The following is a 16,995-nucleotide window of genomic DNA, read 5'->3' on the forward strand; positions in this document are numbered from 1 at the left end:
AAGAGCCGGACCCCTTGAACAGACGAGACAATCACCTCCTTATTCTGCATAATGGAGCAAGAACGGACTATCTCGGTGGGGGTTAGAATAGCAAGAGTTTCACCCGCCTGCTAGTTTCACCAAAGCGACTTGTATATATGCAACTAAGAATTTGAATTTGAGGGAAACTATCAAAGCTTGAATGAACTTGAGAGCAAACTTTAGAGAGGGAATGAAAATGTGTTGAAATGGGGTGGATTTCCCTCTCCCGGCCGGATGGCTTAAGTAGTGCACCCACAACGGTCAAAACTGACTAGTGGGGCCCACTAGCCGTTGCCTCCAAAAGGGAGGCAGCCGACCGTTGGCCTGGCCGGTTCGGCCGAACCCCTGGTGGGCCCAACCGGCCCCACTTTCAGCCGTTGGATTCCAACGGTCGGTGTAGTCGTGGCACAGTGAATTTTCGTTGAAAATTTTATTTTAGTTTGCTCTGAAAAATTAATTTGGAGAATTTCCACAAAATTCAAAAATCCTAAATGCAATTTTGAAATTCAAACATGTGATGATGCAAAAACTAAATTGTTGGAAATAAACATGCGGATACATACCAATTTACCTATTGGCGAAGGTCGCGTCATTTTTGGTCTGACGTGCAAGACCGTACCTCCTTTCGGTTTAGTGTGCAGATTTTCCACCCGTCTCCGGAAGTGATGGAGCGGGCGTCTTTGGCTTTTCCTTCCACACCTTCTTTGGCTTTGGTGCAGAAGGCGGCTTCTTCTTAGCTAACTGCTCTAGCTTCTTGGCCGGTGTACTTGATTTTACCGGCGTCTTCCAATAACAGTTCCTGGGCATTGTTGTTTCCTTCTACAGGAATTCAGCATGAACTTCACCAGGCTGTCCATCTTTGGTGGCTCCACTTCGACCACTTGAATATTCTGCGGGTTTGGCCCGTACTTTATCCTGACCATGGAGCATTGTTCGGTCCAAGGTTGAAACTCAAACTTTTACTCCTTCCCATTAATATGGAAACGGATACTTCCCGTTCCCACATCAATGTTAGCTCCTGCGATGCTAAGGAACGGACGCCCCAAGATGAGCGGCATCTCCTTTCCCGTATCCATATCTAACACCACGAAGTCAACCGGGATGAAGAAATCCCGAATTTTGACTGGCACATCCTCCACTATCCCTGTCGGGTAACGGACTGATGAGTCAGCCAGTTGTAGGCGCATCGGTGTTGGTGCCAACACCGTGAAGTTGAACTTGTCAAAGATGTCTTTTGGCATGACGCTGACACTGGCTCCAAGATCGCACAGGGCTTGGTCAAACTGTTGTGCCCCGATCGAGCAGGTGATCGTAGGACACCCCGGATCCTTCTTCTTTTCCGGGAGCTTGTGGAGTATGACGTTGCTGCACTGCTCCGTCAGCTTAACCACTTCCGTTGTTGCGAGCGGTCTCTTGTTGTTGAGGATATCCTTGAGATAACGGGTATATGTTTGTACTTACATAGCATCCAACAATGGCACGTTAATGTGGATCTTCTGGATTACTTCAACAATACGAGCAAACTGCTCGTCTACTGACGGTTTCCTACTCCGTTGAGGAAACGGCAGAAATCGTGTGTCGCAGTACCCCAGAGGCATGGTCTTCTCTGGCTGCACCTCTTTGTCAGCCGAGTCACTGGATGGCGCTTCTCTTTCAATCCCGTTAGTTCCTGCAGGGTTAGGATACGGCAGATCACGAGTGGACTTACCTCCCCTCGTCGTGATCGCCTTGACATTCTCAACAGAGGAGTCGGGTTGCCTCGGAATCCTCCCAGATTCATTTGCAGGGACTAAAGAAGCCAATTGAGCTAGCTGGGTTTCTATCATTTTATTAAAGCTCAGCTGGTTTTGAAAAGCGGAAGCGAAGCCATCTAACTTAACATTAATATTTTCAAGGATCTTGTCATTGGCAGCGAGCTTTCTGCTTAACGCATCAGTGGTTTTAGCTTGCGCAAAGATGAGATCCTTCAAGGAGGGTTAGTTACAGAAGTTACCATTGTTGTTACCTCCTTGATAATACGGGCGTGATTGGTTCCATCCCTGACCTCCTTGTGGACGATACCCGTTGTTGTTGTTGCCCATGTACATCGCCCCCTCACGGGTTTCCAGGCAGTCATTCCCAGAATGACCCGTGTTGCCGCAGACCTCACACGTAACGTGTGAGTCCAAGGCCTTGACGGTGCCCTGTGGCCGTTTGTCATGGTCGTCCAAGCGCTTCATGAGGAGGTCCAGCTTGGCAGCAAGTAAGTCCGTCTCCTTGACGGTGTGCATGCCTTGCTGACGGGTCTAGAGTCGTTCCTCGCTTCAACGGATATTGGAGAACATCTTCTCTATTAAATCAACGGCTCCTCGAACCGTCTTAGAGAAGAAAGCTCCTCCAGCTGCCGCGTCCAGGTGGTCACGGGACATTGGGGTGAGTCCATTATAAAAGTTCTGCAGGATCAGCCGGTCGTCTATCCCATGATGAGGACAGGCAGCCACATACTCATGCAATCGTTCCCATGCTTCAGGAATGGACTCGTCCCTCGTCTGCTGGAAACTGGAAATTCTTCCATGAAGGGCATTCGTTTTGCCCATCGGGAAGAACTTCGAGAGGAATGCCGTAGAGCATTTGTCCCAGGTGTTGACAGCAGCATGGTTGGCATAGAACCACTGCTTCGCTCTCCCAAGAAGGGAAAACGGGAATAGTCGCAGCCTGACGGCGTCTAGATTGACGCCCTTTATGGTGTACGTGCTACAGATCTCCAGGAACTATTGCAGATGAGCATTGGCATCCTCGTTAGGCTTGCCGCAGAACGGGCTAGCCTGCGCCATAATGATGAGGCTGGACTTCAGATCGAAATCCACGTCTCCCATGTTGATTTGCGGCCCAATGGCCAGATTGTCCGCAGAGGGATCAGCGAACTCGCGGAGGGTCTTGTCAGCCATAGTCTTGATGGTCGGTGGCGCTGGTACGGCTGGTTTCTTTGTCGGTAGAGTTTTCTGCGGAGCGACGATTCGCGGCTTAACGCTCCGGAAGAAATCTTTTGGATTTTCCTTAAAGTTTTCCGGCAAGTTGAAACCAGTTATGCACTACTCTATTTCCGCAACAAAAGTGAAAACAACCAAGGTTAGCCTGCAAAGGGCAGTGATTATAAAGAGGTAAATATAAAGTATTAGTTCTGATAATCTCCATTATGAATCTTCCCTGGCAACGGCGCTAGAAATGCTTGTTGGTATTTCTTAACGACAGAAATATAATTCCTAGCAATGGCGCAAAAATACTCCTAATATATTACGGTTATAGAGTTCATCCGCAAGCGCACGGTTATACCATTGTAGGATTTCACCTGAGACTATTCCAAGGGTATCGTATTTATTTAATCCCGTGGGAAGATCATGGTAGAGAGAACCTGACTAATAATTTATATATTACTTGTGATAATCATATCCTAAGCAGGGGTTAAGATAATCCAAGGGTAGAGTGACACACAAGCAGTAGCTACTCATTCTCATAATATAATATCTAAGCTATGTGGAAAGAAAAAAGAAAGATAATCTACTCCTATACTTCTAGTATACATAGCATACATACATTCTAGTTATCCGATACACTAGCTAATACCCTCTATCCGATGCCCTTCTGGTACTTCGAGAAGCCACCCCTAACTGCCGAGTTCCTTACGACAGCCCGTCATGACCATACAACCGGGGCTAAATACGGAGGAGTACCCTCCCCAGGGAATTAACTTAGGATTATATACACGCGCGGAGGAATACCCGTACTGAGCTGTCACCATCAGCGGCCCACCTCTCATCCGCAGCATATAACCCCAAATAATGATATCCCGTAATCTAGACACCACGTCTAAACTACCAGATACTACTCTAATATCATCGTCATGACATAGAGTAATTGCATAAGCAAACATTATACCCGCACCAAAGCATTTCCCAGATAAGCTAGCAGCATATTCAGTATAACATGAACATAATGTAAAGTAGGCATTCATATACTCAGAAGGTATTTCAATACCATAAATGAATAAAGCAGAGTATTCTAAATAAAATACAAATCTTACAAAAGAGGAAAGAGAAACTGCTAGAGCCATACCCGAACTCTTCCGCAGACTTCCGGATTCCTGATTTCTACTCTTTTCCTATTCCACTAGCATGATACTACTAAACTAAACTTGAGAATATGAGAGAGCTTTGCTTGAGGTGTGTGAGTGATGTGAGGATGAGAGCTCCTTTTATAGCCTCCCAATGATTGTTGTTACGGTTGGAAAGGTCGGTAATGCCCACCAACCGTCATTGGGGAGCCATCTCAGCCGTCTAGGAAAAACCTGGATCAAACGACGCTGCAGGGGGTTCGGCCGAACCATGGGCTGGGCCGACCTGGCCCAATTTCGGTAGGCAGCCTCCTCTTTTGCTCTCATATGCAGACTTGTGAATTTTGGACCAATTCATCGTGTAAATTCTAAGTTCTTGGTCCATTCATGCATAAGTCTGATTCTCGACATCGTCCGATTGATTTATCGTCTGAGTTGATGTCGATTCTCCTCCACTTTATGGTTATTCTCTGCAAAAGGTTAGTGAACCTAATACTAGTGGAATATTATTATTCTAACATGTTTATGTATTGCAAGCTTCACTAGTTCTCCTCTAATATTGACGGTCGAAACTGATCGATAACGACTGTCAACAGTCGTCGACGGCGGCGTCGGGTAGGGATGATGATGGAGCCGTTCCTGGTCGCCTCTTCGGCACAGGCAGTGCCCAAGGTCCATCTAACACCCTAAACTTTAAAACTTGACATCTAACCCCCTAAACTATGTAAAACCATTCATATTACCCCCTAAAGTGGTTTTGGATGGTGGTTTTTGCATATTTTGGAAGCTTAAACGAGTAACTTTGAATAACTAATATAACATATTTGCATATCATCAATTGTAAGTCATCAATTTATACTTATATAATGATACCACACTATTATTATGTTGGTACTTGTTTATAATTAGTGAGAGCTAACAAGTAATTAAAAGGAAAGATTTAAGTGAAGAGATTTTAATATATATGTCCAATCTGTATGTCATGCGATCAAACTCATCCAATTTATATACAAATTAGATTAAAAAAACACTATACAAAACCACCTTAGGGGTTAATATGAATGGTTTTGTAAAGTTCAGGGGATTGGATGTCTGGTTTTAAAGTTTAGGATGCTACACAGACTTCTATATAAAGTTTAGGAGGGTATTTGGACTTTTTCCCGTAAAAATAATATGAGAGGGGGTGAGGTAGAGAAGGAGTTAAGATAATGATGATGACTTTAGAAAATTTGAACTGCTGAGAGGGAAAAGAAAGATGAGGGGAGAAAAAAATATGTGAAAGAGAGGGGGTATTTTCGCATGTGGACCACTTAAGAGGTCCGTATGCAAAAAGATCTATTTTCACATGTGGTCCCTGAAGAGGTCCACATGCAAAAATAACCTCATTTTGCATGAGGCCCCTTACGATGCCCACCTCCGAAAAATAGATTTTTGCATACGGGCATCTTAAGGAGCCTTATGCGAAACATAGGTCGATTTTTACAGGCGTGACCAGTTATGATCCATCTGCAACTTACAGGGGTCCTTCTACAGAAAAACAATTTGTGTAGTAGTGGGAGCTATGCACGGCAGAGCACCATGGGGGTGGCAATCGGCAATGGCTGGGTGGGCTGATGAGGATTATGCCGAGATTATGGTGGCCTACTGGGCTGACGATGGGTCTTGCCGGCGAGCGCGCAGAGATCATCCAGCCAGGCACCGGCGCACCACCTTGAAGGAGAAAAGTGGCGAGGACACTCCAGTGGCCTTTCTGGTAACGAGAAGGGTCGTCGGTACCAAATTGATTAGAGGGTCCCATTTTCATCCCTTGTAGGCAGTGAGGTGCCCCTTGGACCTAGCGGTACCCTCGTTGGCCTAAGCAGGGAAGAAGGGCATTCTGATGGGTGGAGCTATGAGGGCTCTCCGGCCCAATTGGCTGGGGTGCTAGATTGTACTGAATTCGAGGTAGGCTAAGGTGTGAGGGTTTACTGGAGTTCAATGGTACGGCGAAGATTGGACGGTCTGTGTTAGGGCGATGCAGAAGCAGAGGACTCCACCCCGTGCGCACCAACAGGTGTTCAACAATAGTTCTAAGCCGATATGTCGTCTCCCGTCGTTTGCACTGATCAGGCCCAAAGGCTCTGGCGCGGGTACCGCAACTGCATGGGAGGAGGCCGAACACGACTCCCATCGTTTGTACTGATCAGGCAAGGCGTGTACTCTCTGCGGATGACGCACAAGGCTGGCAAGTGCGTGAGCATACCAATGATGCGAAATGTGTGGCGCATGCATTAGAACGATGGGAATCATAATCGTACGACGTACCAATTGGATTGGCAAAAACATCTTTGTTTTTTTATAATAGTGGAGAAAGAGATAGAGATTACTCCATGACTCAAAACACATTTTAGATAATGGAATAATGTCGCGTCCCAAAACGACCCTAAAATACATCCTTTAAATTATGCCTAGAATAATTAAAATCCTTGTGAAAGCCTCCAAAAATTAAAATGTGCAAAGTTAAAAGTCAATTAAGGCTTGGAGGATTTTTGTATATTTTCTAAAAGCCTAAAATGAGTAAATAAATTTTAGTGGAATTTTCAGAGCACAAATAATAATTATTAAGAAATAAACAAAGTTAAAAAGGTTTTATAAAAATAAAAACCTTAAAAATCCCTCTTTCCCTCTCTTGGGCCGGCTCGGCCCATCTCCCTCCCCCTCTCTCCTCTCCCCCGCGGCCCATCCGGCCTCTCCCCGCGCGCGCGCCGCTGACGGGCGGGCCCGCCCGCCACCCTCGCTGACGGGTGGGGCCCACCCGTCATCCCCTTCCTCCCGCCGCTCCCGCCGCCTCTCCCGCGCCTAGCGCCGCCGCCGCCGCGAATCCCGCCGCCTCCCGTCGTCCCCGCGTGAAATTAATAGGGGGGAATTACTCCCCGTGATCCCCTCTCCCTTTCCCCCCCTTTTTCCCTCTCTCTCTCACATTGAAATGGCCGGATTTGCTCCCGCAAATCTCGCCGGCGCCATTGATGGCGGCCGGACCTCCCGCGCCTATTCCTTCCCCGCCGGCCGCCCTCTCCCCCTTCCAACCCTATTTAAACCCTCCCCACACCTCCTTCGCCCGTTTCCACCCTTTGCCGCGCCTTCTCCTCGCCGCAATCGAGCTCGCGCCGTCGCCCTCTCTCTCCTCCATCACCGACGACCTTCGGCTAGCCCTCTCCGCTCGCCGGGACCGCCTCCCGCCCTGGCGCCGCCTCCTCCGGCTTCGCCGCACTGCCGTCGACCCCATCCACCCCCTCGTCGAGCTCGCCGACCGCCGGAGCGCCGCCGTCCCCGTCCACCCGAGCCGCGCCGCCACCTTCATCCGCTCCGACCGCCTTTTTCGTCGTCACCGTCGACCTAGGGTGAGCCGTGGACCGCCGCCTCATTTCCCCCTTTCCCTCCCCTCTCACGGCCGCTGCTCCGCCGTGCCTATGGCCGCCGCCGGCGACCATAGGGGCGCGGGCGCGCCGCCTCCCGCCGGCCGCGCCGACGTGGCCGCCTTCGGGCGCGCTGAGTGGTTGCCGCGTGGGGCCCGGCAGTCAGCCGCCCGCGCCCTCGGGTGCGGCTGACGCATGGGGCCCACGGTGCCGGCCGGTGTGAGCCCGGGTGCACCCGGTCCACCGTGGACCGTGAGGCTGCCGCGTGGGCCCGACTCCCGTGGACCCGGTCCGCGCGCCCCTCCCCCCGGCTGACGCAATAAACCCTTTTTAAATTAAAATTTAAATGAAGAAATTCGTAAATATTCATTTAAAGAGCATATAAATTTCAAATGGCCATAACTTAGCCATTTGAACTCAGAATTGGACCGTTCAAGTCTCTAATTTTTCCTTAAGAAGTCAAGAACCCATTTTTGTGCTTTGTTCCTACTTGTTATGTGAAGTTTATTAGAGTAAAAGCCCTTTTCTCTTTCCATTGGTCGTGTAGACGCTGCAGCTTCGGAAGATCCACTCTTCGTGGAGGTTGAAGCCGACGTTTGGAAAGCAAGCAAGGCAAGTCACATCATCTTTGAACATATTGGATCCCACTTTGTGAAATTATTTTGATTTAAATTATTGCATTATCGCTTTACTTAAATTCCCGCGTTATCACTGTTTTATTTAGCCATGCCTATTTACCTTTGTTATGACCTTATTATTGCTATTGTTATTATTACCTTGTTCACCCTAGAATAACAAAACCCCAACTAGTGGGTACTCTACTCATGGTTCCACTAGTATGAATTTAGGTAGATGCTTCGCTAGGTAATAAGACAACATTAGGTGGTTTTATAACTTTAGACTTTGGGAATATTCATATCACTTGGACATTATGGAATGGTTGGATTATTGTGGAATTGGATGCACACCTCCCTCTCTATTCAAAACCCTTAAAATGGTTTTAGGCTAGGCTCGGGGTGCATGGTTTTGATAGTGGCACCTCGGCCACATAAGGACCGGTCTTCGGGCCTCTGTTGCAAAGCACTACCGTACTTCCACATGTCTAGTGGGTAAGGCTTAGTTTGTGGCTTAGTCTGGTTATAAACAAAAGTGCACGGATGGAGATGGATGAAGTCGGGGGTCGATGGACATCTCTAGGACAAATGAAGGCTACACGCGCTGCGGCCCGGTAGTCAAGATGTCATGGCACAGGGCTGGTGTCCTGCTGCTAGGGGCTCAGTCCTGCCTACCTATCCCGGAGGTTCCGACCGTAGGTGGGGTTGGGTCGGTACTCTTGTCTATGGCTAGGATGGGTTGGAAACTATGTCATATCTTCCGTCCATATGCCGTGGTGGTATGTGGCACGTGGTTGCACGTGAGAAAGACGTGTCTTGTGGGTAAAGATGTACACCTCGGATCAGAGTAAAACCTATTCGAATAGCCGCGCCCTTGGTTATGGGCAAGCCTAGCAATGTACCCAAGTTAGAGTTTTTAATTCTTAAAACCTGCTTAACAACTAAAATGTGGAATGGTTGGCCTGGGTTGGCTTGGGACGAGCTGGGACCCAGGGTCGGGTTGCCAGTTCGGTCTGAATCATCGTAGGCCTTGGGTTAAGACAGGTTTGTGTGGGTTCACGGCCTTGTTTAATTATATTAAATAGTTCTAGGATCGTGTTTTAAAATTTAGCTTTGAGCAACTAAGTTTCTTTTAAATGTTGTTTACTGCAAAACCTAACCCCTATACTATAACACCATTGTACTCCTTTGCATTTATGTTGCACTTGTGGGTGTGTCTTGTTGAGTACGGTGGTTGTACTCAGTCTTGCTCAATTTTTTCCAAACCCAGAAGAGGAGCTCCTGGATGATGAAGGCTTTGGTGTTTAGCTCGTGCCTGCCGTCAAGCGCCTGTGGTCGTCGCCCTAGTCTTCTGCTGTTTGCCGTTGTCTTTCTGTGTGCTGGGCCTTCATTGCCCATGTAATAATTATCTATTTACGCTTCCGCTTGATTAAACTCTGAATTGTATCAACTTTTGGTGTACCTTGCCTCCTGGGATAAGGAATAATACACGCACGTAAGGAACGTCCGTTGGGTTATTTCCGGTCGTGACAAATAAAATTCTGGCCTTTGCTCAATGAGCTACAACCAATTATTACAAAATGCACCCAACAATGAGCACACACCAAGAAGTCCATAATAGCATATCCAAGAAACAGGAAACAAAGCACAAACTAATGACCACCAACACTGGACAAAGATCCCACAATTATTGAAGCCTATATGTGAACCGTCATCCGAAGTTGGTAAAAAGCTGCATAATCGTTGCCTCAAGGTTACGATGTGCAGCGCGCATAAGGTTAGTGTTCTCATCATGCCTTTATAGTTATACCCAAAATCGGAGCAAGTACGTGGCTCTGAAAAGTACTTGCATAAGGTTACTTCGCGGCTAGACTATTGACTGAAATAATTGTCATAAAAAATAGGCTACAACACTAAAATATAAAAAAAATTGAATATCAATGGTCCCTTTCATGTGGTAGAACAGATGTTTTAGTTACTCATTGTAAAATTATCTTTGGTGAGAGTTACTGTTTTTTTGGATATATAAAAAAATATCCATGCATTGCAACGGGTAAAGACGGTTTTTTCATGGTACAACAGCTATTATGAGCTAAGCAATAAATTGAAACATCGGGTATCGTTATACACTAATTTTTTCTTGAAGAAAGTCATACACTATAATTGAAAAGTTAATTAAAATTTTTCCTTGGTTTTGACCAAAAGCCCATTCCTTTCTTATTTGTTAGCCCTAGCCCAATCTGTTGCCTCATACCTTCCTCCGCTCGACCAGTCTCTCTTCAACCCAGACCATAAGTGGAGCTGCGAGCCGAGCTAGCACAATCCTTCTCTCGCTGTCAAGCCATACCCGGATGCTACATTAGCATCTTCAACCTCCGGATGACAGCCCTGTGCCTGTACAATACCGGAGCCAATCCTCCCCATCAAATCGGCCTATTTTTTTTCGATCTTCCAAAATTGGTTAAGGACATTTGATCCACTTGACCTCCTCTTTTTCCGTTTCCCTAAAATCGGAGCGAATCTGCATCCAAATTGTCGCAGCCCAATTCCGCAAATAGTTTGATTAAACGGAGATTAAATCCGATGAATCAAAGCCAAATTGAAAGGAGAAATCATGAGAAAGATGATGACAAAGGAGTGAGGAATTGATTTTTACAATGAATTAAAGGATGAAACACATGGGGGAGGTGGAGAGGGCTGCCGGGGAGGAGAGGGGGGCGTTACGGAGGAGGGGCGCAGGGAGGAGAGGGGGCACGTACGGACGAGAAAAGAAAATCCTTCCATATTGGTGTGTGTATATATATGTACACATACATATCTTTGTATGTACTCCCTCCGTTCAGGTTATAAGACGTTTTGACTTTGGTCGAAGTCAAACTGCTTTAAGTTTGACTAAGTTTATAGAAAAAAGTAATAACATTTTTAACCCAAGATAAATTTATTATAAAAATATATTCAATTATTGATTTGATGAAACTAATTTAGTATTATAAATATTACTATATTTGTCTATGAACTTATACCCTGAAATGGAGGGAGTATGTATGTATGTACACACGTGCTGACTGTTAATCCTGTATATCCGCTACCATCAGGTCCCAACCAAAAACCCTTATGGAAAATCGGAAGTCACTCACATTTTGGCCTGTAAAGCGGAGGAATCCCAATCCCTTTCCCTTAAAAAAAAGAAACACGTTTGCTCTTCCATATAAATATACAGGAAATGCCTTGTAGTGTCGAAAGTTATAACTCAATAAGTTGGTGGCAAATTGGCAACCACAATTTCTTCAAAGTTGGTCCACAAACCCATCCTGAAATTAATAATTAATTGCTCAAGTCGTTGATGATGATGATAGTTTTGGTAGGAGATATATGGATTGTGTTGGTTAATTTAGTGTTCCCACGGTGATATGTCGACTTCTAATAATAAAAAACATCTAGACAAATATATATATATGCTAATATTTGCAGGAACATTATAATAATCGCAAGTAGTACACTTGCATAAATTATATTGCTATATCAGCTAGTAGTTATCATTTGAGTAAATTCCTTGTGTGCCCCTGAAAAGTTATTCAATCTCTTACATGCCCCTGAAACTTACTCGATTCCTTCTATACCCTTGAATTTTTGATTGGATCCCCTACATACCCCTACCGTTAGATTTAGCAGCATTCCCTGGTTAGTTTGGTTGAAAATGTCTATAATACCCTTGAGGTTGGAGGAGCTGAAAACTAAGAACATGTTTGGCAGCTGGGTTTGAAACATTCATGACTGCACAGTATGTATTCCGTGAGACTAAAAAAATAGTGCATAAAATTAATTTCATTTTCTTTTGTTATAGCATTCAGTATTTTATAAAAAAATATAACATGACATTGGATCTTTCATGACCACTAACCGACACAGCCTGGGGGTAAAAGACAGTACCCCTACCCGTTTACTCAAACACCATTGCAATTCATCAGCATATCAAGAGCATCGGTAGCACCATTTAATAGGAAGAAAATGAAAATACATCTAAAAGCATTCATACACCATCAGCAGTACACAAATATATTACTTTTTACATCATGAGCATAATGGCACAAGCCCATAACAGTTCAAGGCATCTGCCTGCATAAAGTCAAACAAATTAATGAAGAAACACTAGCAGCAGCAGCTATTCGCATTTTGCTAATCAACGCAAGGGTGTATCTTACCGACGGCGAGGAGCAGCGGAGCAAGGAGGTAATAGGCCGGTGTCGGAGCCCCCCGAGAAGAGGGTGAGGTGACAAGAGGGAGGGCGCGGAGGAGGCAGGGAGGAGACGGCGTCGCCATGACCGCAAGCAGAGTCGAGGCCGCGGCGGGATGCGGACTCGTCGCCGCGGCAGGATGCAAAGCCGCCGCCGCCCACCAGATGCGGACCCCGCCACGCCACCGATGGGATGCGGACCCAGCCGCCGCCGCCGACCGCAAGCAGAGCCGAGACCGCGGCGGGATGCAGAGCCGCTGCCGCCGCCGGGATGTGGGAGAAGGGCGGCGATGCGCGTGCAACGATGGCTGAAAGCTGGCGATGTGCGGCACCGTGCGTGTGGGAACTATTTTGGAGGATTTGGGGATCGGATGTGGCCCTGTGTTACCTAGGGTTGACAGGGGCATTTTCGCATTTTATGAAAATACTGACAAGCTAACACACACATGAACACAAAATCTGACGGAACCCAAACGGTAGGGGTATGTAGGGGATCCAATCGAAAATTTAGGGGTATAGAAGGAATCGAGTAAGTTTCAGAGGCATGTAAGGGATTGGGTAACTTTTCAGGGGCACACAAGGAATTTACTCTTATCATTTAGATGGAGATAGAGGTTTGTCCAACCATCTTTTTTTTATTATTTTTTAACATGCATCTAAGCATATTAGCTATATACCACATCATTTTCATTATGTAAAAGAAAACCGTACCTTTGAAAAAAAAAACAAACATTTCCATTTTGTCAAGTGATATGATGGTCGTTTCATTTTGTCGTCTAACTGCTCTGCAGGCTATAGAAACCAGCAAAAGCTGGCTAGCTAGATTCGTTGCACTGCAAACAGCCATGGAACAAGCAGCTGGACTAGTGTACCAACTCTTCCAAAACGAAATGTTTCCCTGGATCCTAGCCTTGTTCCCATTCCTTCTCCTAGCACTGCACTACTTGGCAACAAATCATAGAACACCAACAACCTGCAAGGAAACGAGGAATCATCTTTCCCCACCTTCACCTCCGAGGTTACCCATCATAGGGCACCTGCACCTCATCGGTGACCTCCCGCACGTCTCTCTTCGTGAGCTCGCTCATCGGTACGGCCCCAACCTCATGCTCCTCCACCTCGGCCAGGTCCAGAACCTCGTCGTCTCCTCCCCACACGCCGCAGAGGCTGTCTTGCGCACGCATGACCATGTCTTTGCGTCACGGCCACACTCTTTAATCGGCGACATACTCCTCTACGGCCCGTCCGATGTCGGGCTTTCGCCTTACGGCGAGCAGTGGCGGCGGAGCAGGAGGATCGTCACAACGCACCTGCTGACCAACAAGAAGGTGCGGTCGTACCATGTAGCACGAGAAGAGGAGGTACATGATTATCTGCATACATATTATTATAATACTCTTTCTTACAAACACATAGACATATACATATACAGGTCTAAAATGAAGTGAGGATTGAGTATTATATCTATATTGACTTGTGAATGATTATCTAAAAAAAAATCAGAGGATTGATTTTATATTGAGATATGGTAAGAGGGTACATCAAATTCTAGCCATATTGATTAATCAGCCTTTTTTTCCAATAGAAACGTATTTGATCATTTCAGTTAATGCATCACAGCAGCAAAAAAAAAAAGAGAGACCAACAATCAAAAATCCGTTTCTATTAATTTGGCATGGTTTTATATATATATGGATTTGACCATAATATTGACGTGATCTCGATCTATTAATTAGTCCTAACATCTAATTAAAAAATTTAAAATCAGCTACGGTTATAATCTGCAACTCAAGCCAAGCAGGCAAAACTAAGATTTTATATATACAATTGCGTACATTAATTCTTTTAAAGTATTCCCTCCATTTCATTTTAAAAGTCGTTTGACTTTTTTCTTAGTCAAACTTCCTCAAGTTTAATCAAGTTTATAGAAAAATATACTAACATTTTCAATACAAAACAAACATATTATCAAAATATATTCAATCTTAAATTTAATGAAACTATTTTAGTGTTGTAAATATTGTTTATTTTTCATATGAACTTGGTCAAACCAAAATAAGTTTGACTAAGATAAAGAGTCAGACAACTTTTACTCTCTCTGCCCTAAAATAAGAGATTTTTGATGGATTTGACATATCCTTAGTATTATGAATCTTGACAGGCTCTTTATCCGCTTCATTGTATTAGGATATGTCATATCCACCCAAAATTCCTTATATTTTGGAACAAAGGTAGTAATATGAAATGGATGGAGCACTTTTACCATATTTTAATTTATATTTGGTTGGCAGGTGCATAAGGTAATGACCAAAGTCCATGAGTTATCCACCAAGGGTATGGGAGTGGACATGTTTGAGCTCTTCAGCACCTACTCGAATGACCTCATATGCCGCCTTGTGTCGGGGAAGAACTTCCAAGGGGACAAAGGTCGAAACAAAATGTTCCGTCAACTGTTCAAAGCAAATTATGTACTCCTCGCAGGGTTTAACCTAGAGGACTACTACCCAGGCTTGGCAAGGCTCAAAGCTGTGTCGTGGGTGATGTGTGCCAAGGCCAGGAACACGAGGAAGTTGTGGGATGAATTGCTCGACGAGATTATCAATGATCGTATGAGCAAACAACCATGTGAGCATGATAGAGGCAATGATGATCAAGATGAGATGGACTTCGTAGATGTTTTGCTCCTTCAAGAGCGAGGCATCACCAGAGATCACCTTAAAGCAATTCTAGTAGTGAGTAATTAAAGCAGTTTTCTCATTTCGTGTCTAGGAGTTATTCACATCTCATAAATGTGATATATATATTTGTTGAAATTAATTTGCAGGACATGTTTCAAGCCGGTACGGAGACGACATCAGTGGTGCTAGTATTCGCCATGGCCGAGCTTATGCAGAAGCCACATCTCATGGCCAAGTTGCAGGCCGAACTAAGAACGAACATACCCAAGTAGGGACGAGAATTGATCACTGAATGTGATCAGACCAACATGACCTACCTCAAGGCTGTCATCAAGGAGACACTTCGGTTGCATCCACCAAGTCCTCTTCTCGTCCCACATCTCGCGATGGCTGACTGTGATATTGATGGCTACACAGTTCGCTCGGGGACACGTGTCATCGTCAATGCATGGGCTATTGGAAGGAACTCTGAATCTTGGGAAGCTGCAGAGGAGTTTTTGCCTGAGAGGTTTGTTGATGGTGGAAGTGCCGCGAACGTAGACTTCATAGGGACAGACTTCCAGTTCTTGCCGTTTGGCGCAAGCGGCGGATCTGTCCTGGAATAAACTTTGCTTCTGCGAGCATGGAGATCATCCTAGCAAACCTTCTGTACCATTTTGACTGGGATGTTTCAGCTGAAGCAGCCATAGATAAAGATGGCATTGATATGGCTGAAGCGTTCGGGTTGTCAGTGCAGCTAAAGGAAAAGCTACTGCTTGTACCGGTAGAGTATAAGGGTAGCGTGCAGGATTCGGCTGTTATATTATGATAGGATTAGTTTCTGTCGTATTTATTTGGGATTATGTAAAATCCAAGTTATGTATAACTCTATTTGTACGCCGGTCTCTGAGTCTGAGGTTCAATATATCGAACCATATATAGTTACGTGGTACATTTATCTCGTTCACGCTTTCAGTGCCGAAAACCTGCGAAGTCATTCAGGAAGCACTTGAGAGTAACGTTCAGGGATACCCACGGCCATGTCATTATATTCCTAAACTTTGTCACATTACCAACATTCGGCAATTCTAAATTTTGGCATATTTTGATGTTGTCAAATTTTGGTAGTGATGGATATGTTAGTTTCAAACATTCCCAAAATTTGGTAGAATTTTTATGAGAAGAAACTTTTGGAACTTCCAAAATTTGATAAGATAGAGATGATAAGAATATGTTTATTCACTAAATTGGGTATGGTTGAAAGTGGCAATGAAAATATTGTACTGTGATCAATTATTACAATTAGGATCCCGATTTGTTTGAGAAAAATCGGGCCCTTTTTCAGCATGCATGTCAATTTTCTCTCAGCACCTCTCTGCAGCACATCCGCATATATGCTTTATTTCTCTCTATTTCCTTCCCATCACTCTCTCTTTTCTTCTATACACCTAATTAGCAAGATGTAAATCATTGTTCTACAAATTACTTATCCAATTCACAATTTTATTGTACCATTAAATTCGTTATGATTATTTTTTTATAAAGAGATCCCACATGATTATATTTGATCTGCATAACCATCACTCTCTCTTTCCTTCTATACACCTAATTAGCAAGATGTAAATCATTTTTTTTACAAATTACTTATCCAATTCACAATTTTATTGTACCGTTAAATTCGTTATGATTAAATTTTTACAAAGAGATATCATATGATTATATTTTATTGCAAAAATATATATTTTAACTGAAACATTAAGTTATAACTGCTGAAACATCACACAATAACAACTGAAACATAACAAAGTATTCACTGAAACATCACAAAAATATCTAATGAAACATTCAAAGAGCACTGTGTTTAACATTACAAATGACCTAATGAAGCATCAGTTAAATTATGACAAAATACTTACTGAAATATTAAAATAGTACTACGTGCAACATTCCAGATGACGTAGTTAAACATAATAAAACTACTTAC

General features: G+C 44.5%; 1 non-coding gene and 1 pseudogene across 2 annotated transcripts; both read left to right on the plus strand.

Annotated features, from left to right (window-relative positions):
- Window positions 1-2,475: 2,475 nt before the first annotated feature.
- Window positions 2,476-2,582, plus strand: LOC112937672 (small nucleolar RNA R71). The gene has a single exon (XR_003240335.1). It is a non-coding gene; the product is annotated as a small nucleolar RNA R71 (small nucleolar RNA).
- A 10,578-nt stretch (window positions 2,583-13,160) lies between these two features.
- LOC9269872 (indole-2-monooxygenase-like) lies at window positions 13,161-15,963 on the plus strand (annotated as a pseudogene). The gene is made up of 3 exons (XR_001544377.3): window positions 13,161-13,715; window positions 14,646-15,086; window positions 15,179-15,963. The product of XR_001544377.3 is annotated as an indole-2-monooxygenase-like (transcript).
- The last annotated feature ends 1,032 nt before the right edge of the window (window positions 15,964-16,995 follow it).

The sequence above is a fragment of the Oryza sativa genome, chromosome 1, assembly GCF_034140825.1.
Source record: "Oryza sativa Japonica Group chromosome 1, ASM3414082v1".
NCBI classification, from domain to species: domain Eukaryota; kingdom Viridiplantae; phylum Streptophyta; class Magnoliopsida; order Poales; family Poaceae; genus Oryza; species Oryza sativa.